Raw genomic sequence first — 9,862 nt, forward strand, 5'->3', positions numbered from 1 at the left:
CTTGTCCATTCCCTGAAGTGAATGAGACGAACTTCCACCAAGTTAAACTTGGAAGAGGTCGTGGCCCCAGTCGTGGTCATGGCCGTGGTCGGGGAAGAAACCCCAATCATGGTAATAATAATGCACCAAAAAAGCCTCCTCACCACCAGCAGTGGAAAAGGAAGGAACAAAAGCATGAAGCGGTGCAAGCGCCAAATGCAGAAAATGCATGCTATAGATGTGGAGGAAAAGGGCACTGGTCACGTACCTGTCGTACGCCAAAACACCTGGTTGAGCTTTATCAAGCCTTCCTGAAGAAGACAGAGAAAAATGCTGAAGCAAATTTTATTTCTGAAGATAATTTAGACTTCATGCATTTGGATGTAGCTGATTACTTTGCACTCCCAGAAGGAGAAACAAGTCATGTAATCGGTAGTGAATCTGTAGAAATGTAAATATTTTAATTTTTATTGTTTGTAATAGATAGTATGGTTATGTAATTGTTGTACATAAATAAAAGTTATGCTTTGATAATGATGTTTACTATAATATATTTTATTTATGTTATTTTGAAGAATATGGATAACCCTCAAATTATGTTTGGATCAAAGACAAATCATGAAGATATTTGTGTTATTGATAGTGGAACAACTCATGCCATATTCAACGATCAGAAATACTTTTCTTATTTGCATAAGGAAAAAGCAAATGTTTCAACAATTTCTGGTAATATAAGTTTGATTGAAGGCTCTGGAAGAGCCATAATATTAATGTCTAAAGGAACAAAACTTATTATAGACAATGCATTATTCTCCTACAAGTCCCGAAGAAACTTGTTGAGTTTTATAGATATCCGCCGAAATGGGTATCATGTTGAGACAATAGATGAAATGAACAGGGAATATCTTTGTATTACAAAGAATATTTCTGGCCAGAAATGCATTGTAGAAAAGTTACCAACTTTATCTTCTGGCTTATACTATTAAAAAATTAGTACAATTGAAGCACACTCTATCGTAAACCAGAAGTTTACAGATTCAAATACTTTTGTGCTTTGGCATGGCCGTTTGGGCCATCCCGGATCAATAATGATGAGATGAATTACTGAAAATTCGAGTGGGCATCCATTAAAGAACTTGAAGATTCTTACAAATGACGAATTTTCTTGTGATGCTTGTTATCAAGGAAAAATGATCACTAGACCATCACCAATGAAGGTTGGTATTGAATCCCCTGCCTTTTTAGAGCGTATACATGGGGATATATATGGACCTATTCACCCACCAAGTGGGTTGTTTAGATATTATGGTCCTAATAGATGCATCTTCAAGATGGTCTCATGTGTGCCTACTATCATCTCGAACCTGGCGTTTGCAAAGCTATTAGCCCAAATAATTCGATTAAGGGCACAATTCCCAGATTATCCTATAAAGGCTATTCGCCTTGATAATGCTGGAGAATTCTCATCTCAAGTTTTTGATGATTATTGTCTATCTGTTGGGATAAAAGTTGAACATCCTATAGCTTATGTTCATACTCAAAATGGCCTTGCAGAGTCATTTATTAAACGCCTGCAATTGATAGCAAGACCACTACTTATGAAAACAAAATTGCCCACTACTGCTTGGGGCCATGCTATCTTGCATGCAACATCACTTATCCGTCTCAGACCGACACATTATAATAAATATTCTCTGTCACAATTAATTTTTGGTCATGAACCAAATATTGCCCAACTACGAATTTTCGGATGTGCTGTATATGTGCCAGTAGCACCACCACAACGTAGTAAGATGAGACCACAAAGAAGGATAGGAATATATGTTGGGTTTGAATCACCCTCTATTATTCGCTATCTTGAACCATTGATAGGAGATTTATTTACTGCTCGATTTGCAGATTGTCGGTTTGATGAAACAAATTTTCCACAATTAGGGGGAGAGAAAAAGGAAATCAAAAGAGAAATTGTGTGGAAAATTTCATCATTATCTCATTTTGATCCCCGTACCCCTATATGTAATCAGGAGGTCCAGAAGATCATCCATTTACAGAATATAGCAAATCAAATGCCAGACGCATTTACTGATTTGAAAAGGATAACTAAGTCACATATCCCAGCAGAGAATGTGCCTATCCGAATTGATGTCCCAGTAGGACCATCTACTAGCATGAGAGATAGTAAACCTAAAGCACGCTTGAAGTGTGGTAGGCCTTTGGGTTTTAAGGATCGAAATCCTCGAAAAAGAAAATCGACAAATGATCAAAACGATACTATGAAGGGATCTCCTGAAGAGACCCAAAATCTGATTAGTTCTGAGATTCCTGAAGAAATCAATGAACCCGAAGCTCATGTGAGTGAGGAACTTTTAATAAGTTCGATCGGTGATGAGATTAATTTAAATCGATCTGAAATAGTGGTAGATAATATTTTTGCATATAATGTTGCACTTAATATTATGCAAGATAGTGAGGATCTTGAACCTCGATCTGTCGAAGAATGTCGACAAAGATCTGATTGGCCAAAATGGAAAGAGGCAATTCAATCGGAATTGAAGTCACTTGCTAAAAGAGAAGTCTTTGGACCAGTAGTCCAAACACCTGCTGGTATAAAACCAGTTGGTTATAAATGGGTTTTTGTGCGAAAAAGGAATGATAAAAATGAAGTTGAAAGATACAAAGCTCGCCTTGTTACACAAGGATTCTCACAACGACCTGGAGTCGATTTTGATGAAACATATTCACCTGTTATGGATACCATAACATTTCGATATCTCATCAGTTTAGCACTGCATGAAAAGCTTGAAATACATCTAATGGATGTAGTTACAGCTTATCTGTACGGTTCACTTCATAATGAAATTTATATGAAAATCCCTAAAGGATTTAAAATGCCTGAAGCAAAATCTCAGGAAATGTATTCAATCAGATTACAAAGATCTTTGTACGGTTTAAAGCAATCTGGGCGCATGTGGTATAATCGCCTTAGTGAATATTTGCTGAAAGAAGGTTACATAAATGATGTTATGTGCAAATGGTCAGTATGAACACAAGTACATAATATCAGTGAAAGTTCGAACTAGGAAAATTCAGTAGAAGCATATTAGGACAAGAAAATTACGAGAAGTTACAAGAACCCAAGACAAGAACACAATCAGATGTACCAATATCCAGAAATCAAACGAAGAACCCCAAAAAATGAGGGTTTTCAATACAAAGGGGCTAGGGTTGTAGCAGGTTCATAAAATCAGCCAAAAAAATGTATGAGAAGCAGGCGTTTAAACACAAAGAATTATCGAACAAATTTTAAAAAGAAATTCCGGAAACCCTAATTTTAAAAAAAGATGAAAATCACTTGAAATCATACGATTCTTGTAAAGAATCTCAAGGCTATAGTAAAACTCACAGGAAACAAACTCAAATCACCTTAGATCTGTACAGATCTAGGAGGTTTTTAGAAAAGAAATTAGGGTTATGAAGAGAACCATACAGAGATGAAGAAACCCGTTTAGAGAACTATAGATCGTGGCTAATATAGGACGATATCACTCAAAATCACATCGGAATGGCCTGGAACAAGCAAGAGATGAACCCTAGATACAAGTCGACATAGCCCTGGTCCCTTGAGGGCCTTTGAGATGGCAAGCATGACATGAGAGAGGCCATTGGAGGCCTAAGAGGTGGTAAGAGGTTACCGGAGATAGCCATAGATGGGGGTCAGTGAGATTGGGGGTTAGGGTTAGGGTGTGAGCGTTTGAGAGCAGAGAGGATTTTAGGGTGGCGGTGTAAGGTGGGAAGTGGTTAGGGTTTGGGGGGTATAAGTTAGTTTATTTTAGGTAATAGGAGATCTAGACCGTTGATCAAAATGATCAACGGCCAGGATCTAACAAGAGTCGGGTCGGGTAGGTTTATTAGGGTCAGACGGGTATTGGACTTAGGTAATTTAATCAAATATTAGGCTGGATATTGGGACTGAAATTGAAATAAAATTAGGCTAGATTTTAAATAGCCATTTTAACATTATATAATTTATAAGAAATAATAAATAATTTTTGAAAAGTAATTTCATGTACTAAAATAATTTAAAATAGTTATTTAACATTTTAAAAATATAAAAGATCATTTTATGCATCAACAATGTAATTATGCATTAATAGGGCTGGTATTGCAAATATATACGTATTAACTTAAAAAATGTAAATGCAATTATAAAAATGCACTAAAAATATTTAAACAATATTTTGGTATAAATATAGAATTTAGATAACTAAATCACCACAAAAATAATTTGAAGGATAATTATTGAAAATTTTATAAGTAAAATGCGAAGAAATAAATCGATTTGAAGCCTTTAAAATTATAGAAAAATTATAAAAATGTTCATGAATGCTTATATATGCATATATGCTATTTTGAAGGTATATATATATGTATTAAAAATATATAAGGAAAAATTGGCTATCAACAGCTGCCCCTCTTTATCCGGGAAGGATAAAAGAGTTTTCGGGTAAAGAAATGATGGCCAATTTTGACCGGATGGGATGTTTTGAAAGACAGAGGCCGGACTTCGATCTTTGAGTTTCCTACATATCCCTGGTCTTACAGGAATTAAGCCATGTGTAGTTCTGGATTCATTAGCGGAATATACCGATGAAGTCATTGCAAGAACGGACACGGGATGCAAAAGTTGCCATGGTGAGCGGTTGAGGTTTGAGACAGTTGAAAGAACTGGAGCGAGGTTTCTCCTGCTAGAATAGCGGTTTCTTACTGGTCACCTGCAGATAAAAGAAGCTACGAACATGTATTTGTACGAAAATTTAAACATGATGCAGGTTCCTTTTGGACCATAAAGGTTGTCTTTGGACGGTTAAAGATGACGTCCTCAAACTATGATGTCCAGGGACATGAACTGTTTAGTGAGGGATTCGCAGGCCATGCAAGTATGGAGGCAGGTATTAGCCTCATGCAAGTATGGAGGCAGAGATTAGCCTCATGCAAGTATGAAGGTAGGGATTAGCCTCATGCAAGTATGGAGGCAATGATTAGCCTCATGCAAATATGAAGGCAGGGATTAGCCTCATGCAAGATGGAGGCAAGGATTTGCCTCATGCAAATATGAAGGCAAGGATTAGCCTCATGCAGGTATGGAGGCAAGGATTAGCCTCATGCAAATATGGAGGCAGGGATTAGCCTCATGCAAATATGCGAGACAAGGCTTGGTCCCATGCAAAGAGCGAGTAGCAAAAAGTAGTATATTTCTTAGCTGGAGATATATTCGGTGTCGGATGGTCGGGTCGATAGTGAATATGCTTTGTGTATACATGTTTGCGAATGCTATCGCTATGTCAAATGTGCCTGTGTTCAAAGAAAAATTATAAGTTTTGTGTGGGGGAGGGGGGGTTCGTGCTTCTGGCCTTGCCTTGCTCCGCTCTGGAAGCCTTTTTGAGTTCCCCTGGGTAACACCGGACTGTTACGGAAATAAAGTTTTCGAAAAATATGCAATCATTGATAAAAATAGAGTCATTTTAGAAACGTATTGATATATCAAGTAATTTTAGATGAACTAGTGGTTGTAACACATTCAAAGGCATTGCAACTTTCTTATATTGGAATTTTGAAGGTCCTCCTCAAAATTCTACCCTAGTTTGGTAGATGATCTTTTGACCGTTTGCAGATACTAGGCCTTGTTGAACCTTCTTCGGAATTTTGAGAATCTTTCTCAAAATTCTGCCCCAGTTTCTTAACCAATTTCTAACTTTCTGGCATGTGATGGTGTTGACTGGACATGCTCCAAAATTTTGAGGGTCCTCCTCAAAATTTTGCCCCAGTTTCTGATCTTGGGGGAAAATAAAAATTTTATTATGATATGACCGAACCCATAAGGCTGCCTACGTATCCCCTCTTAAACGGGAATCAGGTCAAACGTAGTTCAATTACATTAGATGAGGAAATATAGATAATTTAAGCATAGTATCTCTTGACTGCGTCTGAATTGATTGGTTTGGCCAGATTTCTCCATCTATTTTTGCAAGTATGAGTGATCCTCCTGTCAGCACCTTGCGAACCATGTAAGGACCTTTCCAGTTGGGGAAGAATTTCCCTTTGGCTTCATCTTAATGTGGGAAGATCTTCTTCAGCACCAACTGACTTGGTGCAAATTGCCTTAGTTTGACCCTTTTGTTGAAAGCTCAGGACATTCTGCTCTGATAGAGTTGGCCGTGACATACTGCGTTCATCCTCTTTCATCATTAAGGGCCAATTTTTCATAGCGACTTCTTATCCACTCTGCATCGCTGAGTTCAGCTTCATGTATGATTCTAAAGAAGGAATCTCTACCTTGGCTGGGATGACAGCCTCGGTACCGTAGACCAACATGTAGGGAGTTGCCCCAGTTGATGTGCAAACTGTAGTGCAGTATCCCAATAAAGCAAAAGGTAGCTTCTCGTTCCATTATTTGTGGTTCTCTACCATCTTCCTTAGTATCTTCTTGATATTTTTGTTGGTGGCTTCTACGGCTCCATTCATCTGAGGTCTGTAGGCTGTGAAATTTTTGTGCTTGATTTTGAAAGTTTCACACATGGCTTTTATCAGATCACTGTTGAGATTGGCGGCATTATCAGTAACAATGGACTCAGGAACTCCGAATCGGCAAACAATGCAATCTTTGACAAAATCTGCGATGACTTTCTTGGTCACAACTTTGTAAGATGCAGCCTCTACCCATTTTGTGTAGTAATCAATCGCTACCAGTATAAACATGTGTCCGTTTGAAGCAGTGGGCTTAATCGAACCAATAACATCCATTCCCCAAGTGGCGAATGGCCAAGGTGAGCTTGTTGCATTGAGCTCATTTGGAGGCACTTTTACCATATTGGCATGCACCTGGCATTGAAATCCTTTGCGGACATACTGGATGCAATCTGTCTCTATGGTCATCCAAAAGTAATCGACCCTGAGTATCTTCTTATCCAAGATGAAACCATTCATGTGCGGGCCACAGGTCCTAGCATGTACATCCTCAAGTAGCTTAGAAGCTTCCTTTGCATCAACACATCTTAGCAATCCCAAATCGGGAGTTCTTCTATACAGATTTTCTCCACTATGGAAGAAGTGATTGGACAATCTCTGAAGTGTGCGTTTCTAAGTGTGGTTTGCATGCTCCAGATATTCTCCCTTTGACAAATACTCCTTGATGTCATTGAACCAAGGCTTTCCATCTGTTTCATCTTCAACATGAGCACAGTATGCCGGCTGATTATGGATTCTCACCAGAAGGGGATCAATATAATTTTTATCTGGATGTTGTATCATAGATGACAAGGTGGCCAATGCATCGGCAAACTCATTCTGAATTCTGGGCACATGTCGAAATTCTATCTTTATGAACCTCTTTCTCAGTTCCTGCACATGGTGCAGATATGGCAATATCTTGTAATTCTTGGTGGCCCACTCTCCTTGTACCTGGTGCACAAGCAAATCTGAATCACCGATTACCAGAAATGCTTGAATGTTCATGTCGATTGCCATGTTGAGCCCTAGTATGCAGGCTTCATACTCCGCTATATTGTTGGTGCAAGGAAATCTGAGTTTAGAAGATACCGGATAATGTTTACCCGTTTCTAATACCAAAACTGCTCCAATGCCCCCTCCTTTGAAATTTGCAGCTCCGTCAAAGGACATCCTCCAACCATCGTATGCTTAGGTAATATCTTCCCCTATGAATGACACTTCTTCATCAGGAAAATATGTCTTCAAAGGTTCGTATGCTCCTCCCACATGATTTTTAGCAAGATGATCTGCCAATGTTTGTCCTTTGACTGCCTTTTGAGTTACGTAGATGATATCGAACTCACTTAACAGTATCTTCCATTTGGCCAACTTTCTAGTCGGCATGAGTTTCTGGAATATGTACTTTAGAGGGTCCATCCTGAATATGAGGTATGTAGTGTAGGCACAGAAGTAATGCCTCAATTTCTGAGCTGTCCAGGTCAAAGCACAACAAGTGTGTTCCAGCAGAGAGTACCGTGCTTCATAAGGTGTGAACTTCTTACTCAAGTAATATATATGGGTTGCTCCTTTCTTCCTATCTCGTCATGTTATCCCAAAACACATCCGAAGGCTCTATCCAATACAGATAAGTAGAGTAACAAAGGTCGTCCTGGTTCTGGCGGGACCAAAACTGGTGGTGTGGACAGGTACTCCTTGATTTTGTCAAAAGCTTTCTGACAATCCTCAGTCTAGTTTGTTTCGGCATCTTTCCTCAACATCTTGAAGATGGGTTCACATATGACTGTGGACTGTGCTATGAAGCGACTGATATAGTTGAGGCGTTTTAGGAAGCTCATCACGTCCTTTTTGCTCCTAGGTGGTGGCAATTTCTGAATAGATTTGGCTTTAGATGGATCTAACTCGATCCCATGACAGCTGACGATGAATCCCAATAACTTTCTCGCGGGAACCCCGAATGCACACTTTGCGGTGTTCAGATTCAAGTTGTACCTCCTTAACCTATCAAAGAACTTTCTCAAGTCCGCTATGTGGTCTGCGACTCTCTTGGATTTGATAATTACGTCGTCCACATACACCTATATTTCCTTATGTATCATATTATGAAAGATAGTTATCATGGCTCTCATGTAAGTAGCCCCAGCATTCTTCAGACCAAATGACATCATCTTGTAGCAATATACCCCCAAGGTATAATGAAAGTTGTTTTCTCTGCATCTTCTTCGTCCATCCAGACCTGGTAATAACCCGCGAAGCAATCTACAAAGGATTGGAGTTCATGCTTGGCACAAGTATCGATCAGGATGTGTATATTTGGAAGTGGGAAGTCATCCTTAGGACTTACTCTGTTTAAATCCTGATAGTCAACACACACTTTGACTTTCCCATCCTTCTTCGGTACTGGAACACTATTGGCTAACCACGTTGGGTACTCCACAACCATGAGAACTTTGGCTTTGATCTGCTTGGTAACTTCCTCCTTGATCTTCAGGCTCATATCTGGTTTGAACTTTCTTAGTTTCTGCTTTATTGGCGGACATATGGGATTAGTAGGCAACTTGTGAGCCACTATGGACGTGCTTAAACCGGTCATGTCATCATATGACCATGCGAAAATGTCCTCATACTCTTTTAGGAAATGGATGTACACTTCCTTCTTTGTTGGTGACAAGTGAATGTTGATGCGAGTCTCTTTGACGGTCTCGGCATTCCCTAAATTTACTGCTTCGGTTTCGTCCAGATTGGACTTGGGCTTATTCTCAAAGTTTTCCACTTCCCTGACAACTTCCTCGGGTATCTCATCCTCTTTATTTGAATCACCATTCTTATGTTGCGTTGCCTCATTACATGTCACAACTACCGGTTCACCAGGAAAAGTAATAATAACACTGTAGAAAGAAAAAGTGTAGAAAATAGTAGTGAGTAATAAAGAGCAAATGCATTTGACTAAAATTTAGCAACATCCAAATAAGTGCGGCTCGATGAATCGAGCATTTATTTTGAAACAAACAAGTCTTTAAATCAAAATTACAGAAAATCTTAGATGCTTATAATGGCTATAGAAAAATAAAATCTGCCAAGCTACCTAGGGACTCGGGGGCCCCGAGATGGTATGGTGGTCCAGTTCTTGAGAACAGCTCCCTTCTCCATGGTCTGAATGGTAAGTCCTTCTTCCTCCTCCTCCTCCTTAATTATGGCACACCAGTCCATGTCTTCATCCTCCAAGAACAGATTCTTTAACCCAGCTAATGCTTCCTCCTCTACGGTTCCCCATATTGTATTAGTTTGGTGAAAAGCTTGATCTAAATGTGGCACTGGTTGCTTGACAGGGTAGTACGGTCCGCACCATGGAGGCGACCAATCATTGTATTCTTGCCAT

The sequence above is a fragment of the Nicotiana tabacum genome, chromosome 16, assembly GCF_000715075.1.
Source record: "Nicotiana tabacum cultivar K326 chromosome 16, ASM71507v2, whole genome shotgun sequence".
NCBI lineage: Eukaryota > Viridiplantae > Streptophyta > Magnoliopsida > Solanales > Solanaceae > Nicotiana > Nicotiana tabacum.